The sequence below is a fragment of the Phyllobates terribilis genome, unplaced genomic scaffold (assembly GCF_046119375.1).
Source record: "Phyllobates terribilis strain yellow unplaced genomic scaffold, ASM4611937v1 Scaffold_9__5_contigs__length_417890890, whole genome shotgun sequence".
NCBI classification, from domain to species: domain Eukaryota; kingdom Metazoa; phylum Chordata; class Amphibia; order Anura; family Dendrobatidae; genus Phyllobates; species Phyllobates terribilis.
Window position 1 is genome coordinate 408,663,222 of NW_027362769.1, and position 15,952 is coordinate 408,679,173.

General features: G+C 40.2%; 1 protein-coding gene across 3 annotated transcripts in view; it reads right to left on the reverse strand.

Moving 5' to 3' along the window:
* The window catches only part of LOC141162655 (interferon-induced very large GTPase 1-like), a 281,835-nt gene that overhangs the window by 110,786 nt on the left and 155,097 nt on the right, over window positions 1-15,952 (reverse strand). The gene's annotated exons all lie outside the window — the stretch shown is intronic.

Consider the following 15,952-nt stretch of genomic DNA (forward strand, 5'->3'; position numbering starts at 1 on the left):
GATGTATAGCGGATGTATAGCTGATGTATAGCTTATGTATAGCTGATGTATAGCGGATGTATAGCTGATGTATAGCTGATGTATAGCTGATGTATAGCGGATGTAAAGCTGATGTATAGCGGATGTATAGCTGATGTATAGCTGATGTATAGCGGATGTATAGCTGATGTATAGCGGATGTATAGCTGATGTATAGAGGATGTATAGCGGATGTATAGCGGATGTATAGCTGATGTATAGCGGATGTATAGCGGATGTATAGCTGATGTATAGCTGATGTATAGCTGATGTATAGTGGATGTATAGCTGATGTATAGCTGATGTATAGCTGATGTATAGCGGATGTATAGCGGATGTATAGCTGTTGTATAGCGGATGTATAGCTGATGTATAGCGGATGTATAGCTGATGTATAGCGGATGTATAGCGGATGTATAGCTGATGTATAGCGAATGTATAGCGGATGTATAACGGATGTATAGCGGATGTATAGCTGATGTATAGCGGATGTATAGCTGATATATAGCGGATGTATAGCTGATGTATAGCTGATGTATAGCGGATGAATAGCGGATGTATAGCTGATGTATAGCGGATGTATAGCGGATGTATAGCGGATGTATAGCTGATGTATAGATGGTGTATAGCTGGTGTATAGCTGATGTATAGCTGATGTATAGCGGATGTATAGCTGATGTATAGCTGATGTATAGCTGATGTATAGCGGATGTATAGCGGATGTATAGGTGATGTATAGCTGATGTATAGCGGATGTATAGCGGATGTATAGCAGATGTATAGCTGATGTACAGCGGATGTATAGCTGATGTATAGGTGATGTATAGCTGATGTATAGCGGATGTATAGCTGATGTATAGCGGATGTATAGCTGATGTATAGCGGATGTATAGCGGATGTATAGCTGTTGTATAGCGGATGTATAGCGGATGTATAGCTGTTGTATAGCGGATGTATAGCTGATGTATAGCGGATGTATAGCTGATGTATAGCGGATGTATAGCGGATGTATAAAGGATGTATAGCGGATGTATAGCGGATGTATAGCTGATGTATAGCTGATGTATAGCGGATGTATAGCTGATGTATAGCGGATGTATAGCTGATGTATAGCTGATGTATAGCGGATGAATAGCGGATGTATAGCTGATGTATAGCGGATGTATAGCGGATGTATAGCGGATGTATAGCTGATGTATAGATGGTGTATAGCTGGTGTATAGCTGATGTATAGCTGATGTATAGCGGATGTATAGCGGATGTATAGCTGATGTATAGCTGATGTATAGCGGATGTATAGCTGATGTATAGCGGATGTATAGCGGATGTATAGGTGATGTATAGCTGATGTATAGCGGATGTATAGCGGATGTATAGCAGATGTATAGCTGATGTACAGCGGATGTATAGCTGATGTATAGCTGATGTATAGCTGATGTATAGCGGATGTATAGCGGATGTATAGCTGATGTATAGCTGATGTATAGCGGATGTATAGCTGATGTATAGCGGATGTATAGCGGATGTATAGCTGATGTATAGCGGATGTATATCGGATGTATAGCTGATGTATAACTGATGTATAGCGGATGTATAGCGGATGTATAGCTGATGTATAGCGGATTTATAGATGATGTATAGCTGATGTATAGCGGATGTATAGCGGATGTATAGCTGATGTATAGCGGATGTATAGCGGATGTATAGCTGATGTATAGCTGATGTATAGCGGATGTATAGCTGATGTATAGCTGATGTATAGCGGATGTATAGCTGATGTATAGCGGATGTATAGCGGATGTATAGCTGATGTATAGCGGATGTATAGCTGATGTATAACTGATGTATAGCGAATGTATAGCGGATGTATAGCTGATGTATAGCGGATGTATAGATGATGTATAGCGGATGTATAGCGGATGTATAGCTGATGTATAGCGGATGTATAGCTGATGTATAGCTGATGTATAGCTGATGTATAGCGGATGTATAGCGGATGTATAGCGGATGTATAGCGGATGTATAGCTGGTGTATAGATGGTGTATAGCTGATGTATAGCGGATGTATAGTGGATGTATAGCTGATGTATAGCTGATGTATAGCGGATGTATAGCTGATGTATAGCGGATGTATAGCGGATGTATAGCTGATGTATAGCTGATGTATAGCGGATGTATAGCGGATGTATAGCAGATGTATAGCTGATGTACAGCGGATGTATAGCTGATGTATAGCGGATGTATAGTGGATGTATAGCTGATGTATAGCTGATGTATAGCGGATGTATAGCTGATGTATAGCGGATGTATAGCGGATGTATAGCTGATGTATAGCGGATGTATATCGGATGTATAGCTGATGTATAACTGATGTATAGCGGATGTATAGCGGATGTATAGCTGATGTATAGCGGATGTATAGCGGATGTATAGCTGATGTATAGCTGATGTATAGCGGATGTATAGCTGATGTATAGCGGATGTATAGCGGATGTATAGCTGATGTATAGCGGATGTATAGCGGATGTATAGCTGATGTATAGCGGATGTATAGCGGATGTATAGCTGATGTATAACTGATGTATAGCGAATGTATAGCTGATGTATAGCGGATGTATAGCGGATGTATAGCTGATGTATAACTGATGTATAGCGAATGTATAGCGGATGTATAGCTGATGTATAGCGGATGTATAGATGATGTATAGCTGATGTATAGCGGATGTATAGCGGATGTATAGCTGATGTATAGCGGATGTATACCTGATGTATAGCGGATGTATAGATGATGTATAGCTGATGTATAGCTGATGTATAGCGGATGTATAGCTGATGTATAGCGGATGTATAGCTGATGTATAGCGGATGTATAGCGGATGTATAGCAGATGTATAGCTGATGTATAGCGGATGTATAGCGGATGTATAGCTGATGTATAGCTGATGTATAGCGGATGTATAGCGGATGTATAGCTGATGTATAGGTGATGTATAGCGGATGTATAGCGGATGTATAGCTGATGTATAGCGGATGTATAGCTGATGTATAGCGGATGTATAGCTGATGTATAGCGGATGTATAGCGGATGTATAGCTGATGTATAGCGGATGTATAGCTGATGTATAGCGGATGTATAGCAGATGCATAGCGGATGTATAGCTGATGTATAGCGGATGTATAGCGGATGTATAGCTGATGTATAGCTGATGTATAGCGGATGTATAGCTGATGTATAGCGGATGTATAGCTGATGTATAGCAGATGTATAGCTGATGTATAGCTGATGTATAGCGGATGTATAGCTGATGTATAGCTGATGTATAGCGGATGTATAGCGGATGTATAGCTGATGTATAGCGGATGTATAGCTGATGTATAGCGGATGTATAGCGGATGTATAGCTGATGTATAGCTGATGTATAGCGGATGTATAGCTGATGTATAGCGGATGTATAGCTGATGTATACCGGATGTATAGCTGATGTATAGTGGATGTATAGCGGATGTATAGCTGATGTATAGTTTATGTATAGCTGATGTATAGCGGATGTATAGCTGATGTATAGCTGATATATAGCTGATGTATAGCGGATGTATAGCGGATGTATAGCTAATGTATAGCTGATGTATAGCGGATGTATAGCTGATGTATAGCGGATGTATAGCTGATGTATACCGGATGTATAGCTGATGTATAGTGGATGTATAGCGGATGTATAGCTGATGTATAGCTTATGTATAGCTGATGTATAGCGGATGTATAGCTGATGTATAGCGGATGTATAGCTGATGTATAGCTGATGTATAGCTGATGTATAGCGGATGTAAAGCTGATGTATAGCGGATGTATAGCGGATGTATAGCTGATGTATAGCGGATGTATAGCTGATGTATAGAGGATGTATAGCGGATGTATAGCGGATGTATAGCTGATGTATAGCGGATGTATAGCGGATGTATAGCGGATGTATAGCTGATCTATAGCGGATGTATAGCTGATGTATAGCGGATGTATAGCGGATGTATAGCTGATGTATAGCTGATGTATAGCGGATGTATAGCGGATGTATAGCTGATGTATAGCTGATGTATAGCGGATGTATAGCTGATGTATAGCGGATGTATAGCGGATGTATAGCTGATGTATAGCGGATGTATAGCTGATGTATAACTGATGTATAGCGAATGTATAGCGGATGTATAGCTGATGTATAGCGGATGTATAGATGATGTATAGCTGATGTATAGCGGATGTATAGCGGATGTATAGCTGATGTATAGCGGATGTATAGCGGATGTATAGCTGATGTATAGCTGATGTATAGCGGATGTATAGCGGATGTATAGCTGATGTATAGCTGATGTAAAGCGGATGTATAGCTCATGTATAGCTGATGTATAGCGGATGTATAGCGGTTGTATAGCTGATCTATAGCGGATGTATAGCTGATGTATATCGGATGTATAGCTGATCTATAGCGGATGTATAGCTGATGTATAGCGGATGTATAGCGGATGTATAGCTGATGTATAGCTGATGTATAGCTGATGTATATCTGATGTATAGCGGATGTATAGCGGATGTATAGCGGATGTATAGCTGATGTATAGCTGATGTATAGCGGATGTGTAACGGATGTATAGCGGATGTATAGCGGATGTATAGCTGATGTATAGCTGATGTATATCTGATGTATAGCGGATGTATAGCGGATGTATAGCGGATGTATAGCTGATGTATAGCTGATGTATAGCGGATGTGTAACGGATGTATAGCGGATGTATAGCGGATGTATAGCTGATGTATAGCGGATGTATAGCTGATGTATAGCTGATGTATAGCTGATGTGTAACGGATGTATAGCGGATGTATAGCGGATGTATAGCTGATGTATAGCTGATGTATAGCTGATGTATAGCGAATGTATAGCTGATGTATAGCGGATGTATAGCGGATGTATAGCGGATGTATAGCTGATGTATAGATGATGTATAGCTGATGTATAGCGGATGTATAGCTGATGTATAGCGGATGTATAGCGGATGTATAGCTGATGTATAGCGGATGTATAGCGGATGTATAGCGGTTGTATAGCTGATGTATAGCGGATGTATAGCGGATGTATAGCTGATGTATAGCTGATGTATAGCGGATGTATAGCGGATGTATAGCGGATGTATAGCGGATGTATAGCTGATGTATAGCGGATGTATAGCGAATGTATAGCGGATGTATAGCGGATGTATAGCTGATGTATAGCGGATGTATAGCGGATGTATAGCGGATGTATAACGGATGTATAGCGGATGTATAGCGGATGTATAGCTGATGTATAGCTGATGTATAGCTGATGTATAGCGGATGTATAGCTGATGTATAGCGGATGTATAGCGGATGTATAGCTGATGTATAGCGGATGTATAGCGGATGTATAGCTGATGTATAGCGGATGTATAGCTGATGTATAGATGATGTATAGCTGATGTATAGCTGATGTATAGCGGATGTATAGCGGATGTATAGCTGATGTATAGCGGATGTATAGCTGATGTATAGCGGATGTATAGCGGATGTATAGCTGATGTATAGCTGATGTATAGCGGATGTATAGCTGATGTATAGCTGATGTATAGCTGATGTATAGCTGATGTATAGCGGATGTATAGCTGATGTATAGCTGATGTATAGCTGATGTATAGCGGATGTATAGCGGATGTATAGCTGATGTATAGCTGATGTATAGCTGATGTATAGCGGATGTATAGCGGATGTATAGCGGATGTATAGCTGATGTATAGCTGATGTATAGCGGATGTATAGCGGATGTATAGCTGATGTATAGCTGATTTATAGCGGATGTATAGCTCATGTATAGCTGATTTATAGCGGATGTATAGCTCATGTATAGCTGATGTATAGCTGATGTATAGCGGATGTATAGCTGATGTATAGCGGATGTATAGCTGATGTATAGCTGATCTATAGCGGATGTATAGCGGATGTATAACGGATGTGTAGCGGATGTATAGCTGATGTATATCTGATGTATAGCTGATGTATAGCTGATTTATAGCGGATGTATAGCTGATGTATAGCGGATGTATAGCGGATGTATAGCGGATGTATAGCTGATGTATAGCGGATGTATAGCTGATGTATAGCGGATGTATAGCTGATGTATAGCGGATGTATTGCGGATGTATAGCGGATGTATAGCTGATGTATAGCGGATGTATAGCTGATGTATAGCTGATGTATAGAGGATGTATAGCGGATGTATAGCTGATGTATAGCTGATGTATAGCGGATGTACAGCTGATGTATAGCGGATGTATAGCGGATGTATAGCGGATGTATAGCTGATGTATAGCTGATTTATAGCGGATGTATAGCTGATGTATAGCGGATGTATAGCTGATGTATAGCGGATGTATAGCGGATGTATAGCGGATGTATAGCTGATGTATAGCGGATGTATAGCTGATGTATAGATGATGTATAACTGATGTATAGCGGATGTATAGCTGATGTATAACTGATGTATAGCGGATGTATAGCTGATGTATTGCTGATATATAGCGGATGTATAGATGATGTATAGCTGATGTATAGCGGATGTATAGCTGATGTATAGCTGATGTATAGCGGATGTATAGAGGATGTATAGCTGATGTATAGCTGATGTATAGCGGATGTATAGCGGATGTATAGCTGATGTATAGTTGATGTATAGCGGATGTATAGCTGATGTATAGCGGATGTATAGTGGATGTATAGCGGATGTATAGCTGATGTATAGCTGATGTATAGCGGATGTATAGCGGATGTATAGCGGATGTATAGCTGATGTATAGCTGATGTATAGCGGATGTATAGCTGATGTATAGCTGATGTATAGCTGATGTATAGCGGATGTATAGCTGATGTATAGCGGATGTATAGCGGATGTATAGCGGATGTATAGCGGATATATAGCTGATGTATAGCTGATATATAGCGGATGTATAGCTCATGTATAGCTGATGTATAGCTGATGTATAGCTGATGTATAGAGGATGTATAGCGGATGTATAGCTGATGTATAGAGGATGTATAGCGGATGTATAGCGGATGTATAACTGATGTATAGCGGATGTATAGCGGATGTATAGCGGATGTATAGCTGATGTATAGCGGATGTATAGCGGATGTATAGCTGATGTATAGCGGATGTATATCGGATGTATAGCTCATGTATAGCTCATGTATAGCTGATGTATAGCGGATGTATAGCTGATGTATAGCTGATGTATAGCGGATGTATAGCTGATGTATAGCGGATGTATAGTGGATGTATAGCGGATGTATAGCTGATGTATAGCTGATGTATAGCGGATGTATAGCTGATGTATAGCTGATGTATAGCTGATGTATAGCGGATGTATAGCTGATGTATAGCGGATGTATAGCGGATGTATAGCGGATATATAGCTGATGTATAGCTGATGTATAGCGGATGTATAGCTCATGTATAGCTGATGTATAGCTGATGTATAGCTGATGTATAGAGGATGTATAGCGGATGTATAGCTGATGTATAGAGGATGTATAGCGGATGTATAGCGGATATATAACTGATGTATAGCTGATGTATAGCGGATGTATAGCTCATGTATAGCTGATGTATAGCTGATGTATAGCTGATGTATAGAGGATGTATAGCGGATGTATAGCTGATGTATAGAGGATGTATAGCTGATGTATAGCTGATGTATAGCGGATGTATAGCGGATGTATAGCTGATGTATAGAGGATGTATAGCTGATGTATAGCGGATGTATAGCGGATGTATAGCTGATGTATAGCGGATGTATAGCGGATGTATAGCTCATGTATAGCTCATGTATAGCTGATGTATAGCGGATGTATAGCTGATGTATAGCGGATGTATAGCTGATGTATAGCTGATGTATAACGGATGTATAGCTCATGTATAGCTGATGTATAGCTGATGTATAGCGGATGTATAGCAGATGTATAGCTGATGTATAGCGGATGTATAGCTGATGTATAGCGGATGTATAGCTGATGTATAGCGGATGTATAGCGGATGTATAGCGGATGTATAGCTAATGTATAGCGGATGTATAGCGAATGTATAGCTGATGTATAGCTGATCTATAGCGGATGTATAGCGGATGTATAGCTGATGTATAGCTGATGTATAGCGGATGTATAGCTGATATATAGCGGATGATAGCTGATGTATAGCGGATGTATAGCGGATGTATAGCTGATGTATAGCTGATGTATAGCGGATGTATAGCTCATGTATAGCTGATGTATAGCTGATGTATAGCGGATGTATAACTGATGTATAGCGGATGTATAGCGGATGTATAGCGGATGTATAGCTGATGTATAGCTCATGTATAGCTCATGTATAGCTGATGTATAGCGGATGTATAGCTGATGTATAGCGGATGTATAGCAGATGTATAGCTGATGTATAGAGGATGTATAGCGGATGTATAGCGGATGTATAACTGATGTATAGCGGATGTATAGCGGATGTATAGCGGATGTATAGCTGATGTATAGCGGATGTATAGCGGATGTATAGCTCATGTATAGCTCATGTATAGCTGATGTATAGCGGATGTATAGCTGATGTATAGCGGATGTATAGTGGATGTATAGCGGATGTATAACTGATGTATAGCGGATGTATAGCGGATGTATAGCGGATGTATAACTGATGTATAGCGGATGTATAGCGGATGTATAGCTGATGTATAGCGGATGTATAGCGGATGTATAGCTCATGTATAGCTCATGTATAGCTGATGTATAGCGGATGTATAGCTGATGTATAGCGGATGTATAGTGGATGTATAGCGGATGTATAGCGGATGTATAACTGATGTATAGCGGATGTATAGCGGATGTATAGCGGATGTATAGCTGATGTATAGCGGATGTATAGTGGATGTATAGCGGATGTATAACTGATGTATAGCGGATGTATAGCGGATGTATAGATGATGTATAGCTGATGTATAGCGGATGTATAGCGGATGTATAGCGGATGTATAGCTGATCTATAGCGGATGTATAGCTGATGTATAGCTGATGTATAGCGGATGTATAGCTGATGTATAGCTGATGTATAGCAGATGTATAGCTGATGTATAGCGGATGTATAGCGGATGTATAGCTGATGTATAGCTGATGTATAGCGGATGTATAGCGGATGTATAGCTGATGTATAGCGGATGTATAGCGGATGTATAGCTCATGTATAGCGGATGTATAGCTGATGTATAGCGGATGTATAGCGGATGTATAGCGGATGTATAGCTGATCTATAGCGGATGTATAGCTGATGTATATCGGATGTATAGCTGATCTATAGCTGATGTATAGCTGATGTATAGCGGATGTATAGCGGATGTATAGCTGATGTATAGCTGATGTAAAGCGGATGTATAGCTCATGTATAGCGGATGTATAGCTGATGTATAGCGGATGTATAGCGGATGTATAGCGGATGTATAGCTGATCTATAGCGGATGTATAGCTGATGTATATCGGATGTATAGCTGATCTATAGCGGATGTATAGCTGATGTATAGCGGATGTATAGCGGATGTATAGCGGATGTATAGCTGATGTATAGCTGATGTATAGCTGATGTATAGCGGATGTATAGCTGATGTATAGCGGATGTATAGCGGATGTATAGCGGATGTATAACGGATGTATAGCGGATGTATAGCGGATGTATAGCTGATGTATAGCTGATGTATAGCTGATGTATAGCGGATGTATAGCGGATGTATAGCTGATGTATAGCGGATTCATAGCGGATGTATAGCGGATGTATAGCGGATGTATAGCTGATGTATAGATGATGTATAGCTGATGTATAGCGGATGTATAGCGGATGTATAGCGGATGTATAGCGGATGTATAGCTGATGTATAGCGGATGTATAGCGGTTGTATAGCTGATGTATAGCGGATGTATAGCTGATGTATAGCTGATGTATAGCTGATGTATAGCGGATGTATAGCGGATGTATAGCTGATGTATAGCGGATGTATAGCTGATGTATAGCTGATGTATAGCTGATGTATAGCGGATGTATAGCTGATGTATAGCTGATGTAAAGCTGATGTATATCTGATGTATAGCTGATGTATAGCTGATGTATAGCGGATGTATAGCTGATGTATAGCTGATGTATAGCTGATGTATAGCGGATGTATAGCTGATGTATAGCGGATGTATAGCTGATGTATAGCGGATGTATAGCGGATGTATAGCAGATGTATAGCTGATGTATAGCGGATGTATAGCGGATGTATAGCGGATGTATAGCTGATGTATAGCGGATGTATAGCGGATGTATAGCTGATGTATAGCTGATGTATAGCGGATGTATAGCTGATGTATAGCTGATGTATAGCTGATGTATAGCGGATGTATAGCGGATGTATAGCTGATGTATAGGTGATGTATAGCGGATGTATAGCGGATGTATAGCTGATGTATAGCGGATGTATAGCTGATGTATAGCGGATGTATAGCTGATGTATAGCGGATGTATAGCGGATGTATAGCTGATGTATAGCGGATGTATAGCTGATGTATAGCGGATGTATAGCAGATGTATAGCTGATGTATAGCGGATGTATAGCGGATGTATAGCTGATGTATAGCGGATGTATAGCGGATGTATAGCTGATGTATAGCTGATGTATAGCGGATGTATAGCTGATGTATAGCGGATGTATAGCTGATGTATAGCAGATGTATAGCTGATGTATAGCTGATGTATAGCGGATGTATAGCTGATGTATAGCTGATGTATAGCGGATGTATAGCGGATGTATAGCGGATGTATAGCGGATGTATAGCTGATGTATAGCGGATGTATAGCGGATGTATAGCTGATGTATAGCTGATGTATAGCGGATGTATAGCGGATGTATAGCTAATGTATAGCTGATGTATAGCGGATGTATAGCTGATGTATAGCGGATGTATAGCTGATGTATACCGGATGTATAGCTGATGTATAGTGGATGTATAGCGGATGTATAGCTGATGTATAGTTTATGTATAGCTGATGTATAGCGGATGTATAGCTGATGTATAGCTGATGTATAGCTGATGTATAGCGGATGTATAGCGGATGTATAGCTAATGTATAGCTGATGTATAGCGGATGTATAGCTGATGTATAGCGGATGTATAGCTGATGTATACCGGATGTATAGCTGATGTATAGTGGATGTATAGCGGATGTATAGCTGATGTATAGCTTATGTATAGCTGATGTATAGCGGATGTATAGCTGATGTATAGCGGATGTATAGCTGATGTATAGCTGATGTATAGCTGATGTATAGCGGATGTAAAGCTGATGTATAGCGGATGTATAGCGGATGTATAGCTGATGTATAGCGGATGTATAGCTGATGTATAGAGGATGTATAGCGGATGTATAGCGGATGTATAGCTGATGTATAGCGGATGTATAGCGGATGTATAGCTGATCTATAGCGGATGTATAGCTGATGTATAGCGGATGTATAGCGGATGTATAGCTGATGTATAGCTGATGTATAGCGGATGTATAGCGGATGTATAGCTGATGTATAGCTGATGTATAGCGGATGTATAGCTGATGTATAGCGGATGTATAGCGGATGTATAGCTGATGTATAGCGGATGTATAGCTGATGTATAACTGATGTATAGCGAATGTATAGCGGATGTATAGCTGATGTATAGCGGATGTATAGATGATGTATAGCTGATGTATAGCGGATGTATAGCGGATGTATAGCTGATGTATAGCGGATGTATAGCGGATGTATAGCTGATGTATAGCTGATGTATAGCGGATGTATAGCGGATGTATAGCTGATGTATAGCTGATGTAAAGCGGATGTATAGCTCATGTATAGCTGATGTATAGCGGATGTATAGCGGTTGTATAGCTGATCTATAGCGGATGTATAGCTGATGTATATCGGATGTATAGCTGATCTATAGCGGATGTATAGCTGATGTATAGCGGATGTATAGCGGATGTATAGCTGATGTATAGCTGATGTATAGCTGATGTATATCTGATGTATAGCGGATGTATAGCGGATGTATAGCGGATGTATAGCTGATGTATAGCGGATGTATAGCGGATGTATAACGGATGTATAGCGGATGTATAGCGGATGTATAGCTGATGTATAGCTGATGTATAGCTGATGTATAGCGGATGTATAGCTGATGTATAGCGGATGTATAGCGGATGTATAGCGGATGTATAGCTGATGTATAGATGATGTATAGCTGATGTATAGCGGATGTATAGCTGATGTATAGCGGATGTATAGCGGATGTATAGCTGATGTATAGCGGATGTATAGCGGATGTATAGCGGTTGTATAGCTGATGTATAGCGGATGTATAGCGGATGTATAGCTGATGTATAGCTGATGTATAGCTGATGTATAGCGGATGTATAGCGGATGTATAGCGGATGTATAGCTGATGTATAGCGGATGTATAGCGAATGTATAGCGGATGTATAGCGGATGTATAGCTGATGTATAGCGGATGTATAGCGGATGTATAGCGGATGTATAACGGATGTATAGCGGATGTATAGCGGATGTATAGCTGATGTATAGCTGATGTATAGCTGATGTATAGCGGATGTATAGCTGATGTATAGCGGATGTATAGCGGATGTATAGCTGATGTATAGCGGATGTATAGCGGATGTATAGCTGATGTATAGCGGATGTATAGCTGATGTATAGATGATGTATAGCTGATGTATAGCTGATGTATAGCGGATGTATAGCGGATGTATAGCTGATGTATAGCGGATGTATAGCTGATGTATAGCGGATGTATAGCGGATGTATAGCTGATGTATAGCTGATGTATAGCGGATGTATAGCTGATGTATAGCTGATGTATAGCTGATGTATAGCTGATGTATAGCGGATGTATAGCTGATGTATAGCTGATGTATAGCTGATGTATAGCGGATGTATAGCGGATGTATAGCTGATGTATAGCTGATGTATAGCTGATGTATAGCGGATGTATAGCGGATGTATAGCGGATGTATAGCTGATGTATAGCTGATGTATAGCGGATGTATAGCGGATGTATAGCTGATGTATAGCTGATTTATAGCGGATGTATAGCTCATGTATAGCTGATTTATAGCGGATGTATAGCTCATGTATAGCTGATGTATAGCTGATGTATAGCGGATGTATAGCTGATGTATAGCGGATGTATAGCTGATGTATAGCTGATCTATAGCGGATGTATAGCGGATGTATAACGGATGTGTAGCGGATGTATAGCTGATGTATATCTGATGTATAGCTGATGTATAGCTGATTTATAGCGGATGTATAGCTGATGTATAGCGGATGTATAGCGGATGTATAGCGGATGTATAGCTGATGTATAGCGGATGTATAGCTGATGTATAGCGGATGTATAGCTGATGTATAGCGGATGTATTGCGGATGTATAGCGGATGTATAGCTGATGTATAGCGGATGTATAGCTGATGTATAGCTGATGTATAGAGGATGTATAGCGGATGTATAGCTGATGTATAGCTGATGTATAGCGGATGTACAGCTGATGTATAGCGGATGTATAGCGGATGTATAGCTGATGTATAGCGGATGTATAGCGGATGTATAGCTGATGTATAGCTGATGTATAGCGGATGTATAGCTGATGTATAGCGGATGTATAGCTGATGTATAGCTGATGTATAGCGGATGTATAGCGGATGTATAGCTGATGTATAGCGGATGTATAGCTGATGTATAGCGGATGTATTGCGGATGTATAGCGGATGTATAGCTGATGTATAGCGGATGTATAGCTGATGTATAGCTGATGTATAGAGGATGTATAGCGGATGTATAGCTGATGTATAGCTGATGTATAGCGGATGTACAGCTGATGTATAGCTGATGTATAGCTGATTTATAGCGGATGTATAGCTGATGTATAGCGGATGTATAGCGGATGTATAGCGGATGTATAGCGGATGTATAGCGGATGTATAGCTGATGTATAGCGGATGTATAGCTGATGTATAGATGATGTATAGCTGATGTATAGCGGATGTATAGCGGATGTATAGCTGATGTATAGCGGATGTACAGCTGATGTATAACTGATGTATAGCGGATGTATAGCTGATGTATTGCTGATATATAGCGGATGTATAGATGATGTATAGCGGATGTATAGAGGATGTATAGCTGATGTATAGCTGATGTATAGCGGATGTATAGCGGATGTATAGCTGATGTATAGTTGATGTATAGCGGATGTATAGCTGATGTATAGCGGATGTATAGTGGATGTATAGCGGATGTATAGCTGATGTATAGCTGATGTATAGCGGATGTATAGCGGATGTATAGCGGATGTATAGCTGATGTATAGCTGATGTATAGCGGATGTATAGCTGATGTATAGCTGATGTATAGCTGATGTATAGCGGATGTATAGCTGATGTATAGCGGATGTATAGCGGATGTATAGCGGATGTATAGCGGATATATAGCTGATGTATAGCTGATATATAGCGGATGTATAGCTCATGTATAGCTGATGTATAGCTGATGTATAGCTGATGTATAGAGGATGTATAGCGATGTATAGCTGATGTATAGAGGATGTATAGCGGATGTATAGCGGATGTATAACTGATGTATAGCGGATGTATAGCGGATGTATAGCGGATGTATAGCTGATGTATAGCGGATGTATAGCGGATGTATAGCTGATGTATAGCGGATGTATATCGGATGTATAGCTCATGTATAGCTGATGTATAGCTGATGTATAGCTGATGTATAGCGGATGTATAGCTGATGTATAGCTGATGTATAGCGGATGTATAGCTGATGTATAGCGGATGTATAGTGGATGTATAGCGGATGTATAGCTGATGTATAGCTGATGTATAGCGGATGTATAGCTGATGTATAGCTGATGTATAGCTGATGTATAGCGGATGTATAGCTGATGTATAGCGGATGTATAGCGGATGTATAGCGGATATATAGCTGATGTATAGCTGATGTATAGCGGATGTATAGCTCATGTATAGCTGATGTATAGCTGATGTATAGCTGATGTATAGAGGATGTATAGCGGATGTATAGCTGATGTATAGAGGATGTATAGCGGATGTATAGCGGATATATAACTGATGTATAGCGGATGTATAGCGGATGTATAGCTGATGTATAGCGGATGTATAGCGGATGTATAGCTCATGTATAGCTCATGTATAGCTGATGTATAGCGGATGTATAGCTGATGTATAGCGGATGTATAGCTGATGTATAGCTGATGTATAACGGATGTATAGCTCATGTATAGCTGATGTATAGCTGATGTATAGCGGATGTATAGCTGATGTATAGCGGATGTATAGCTGATGTATAGCGGATGTATAGCGGATGTATAGCGGATGTATAGCTGATGTATAGCGGATGTATAGCGAATGTATAGCTGATGTATAGCTGATCTATAGCGGATGTATAGCGGATGTATAGCTGATGTATAGCTGATGTATAGCGGATGTATAGCTGATATATAGCGGATGATAGCTGATGTATAGCGGATGTATAGCGGATGTATAGCTGATGTATAGCTGATGTATAGCGGATGTATAGCTCATGTATAGCTGATGTATAGCGGATGTATAGCGGATGTATAACTGATGTATAGCGGATGTATAGCGGATGTATAGCGGATGTATAGCTGATGTATAGCTCATGTATAGCTCATGTATAGCTGATGTATAGCGGATGTATAGCTGATGTATAGCGGATGTATAGCAGATGTATAGCTGATGTATAGAGGATGTATAGCGGATGT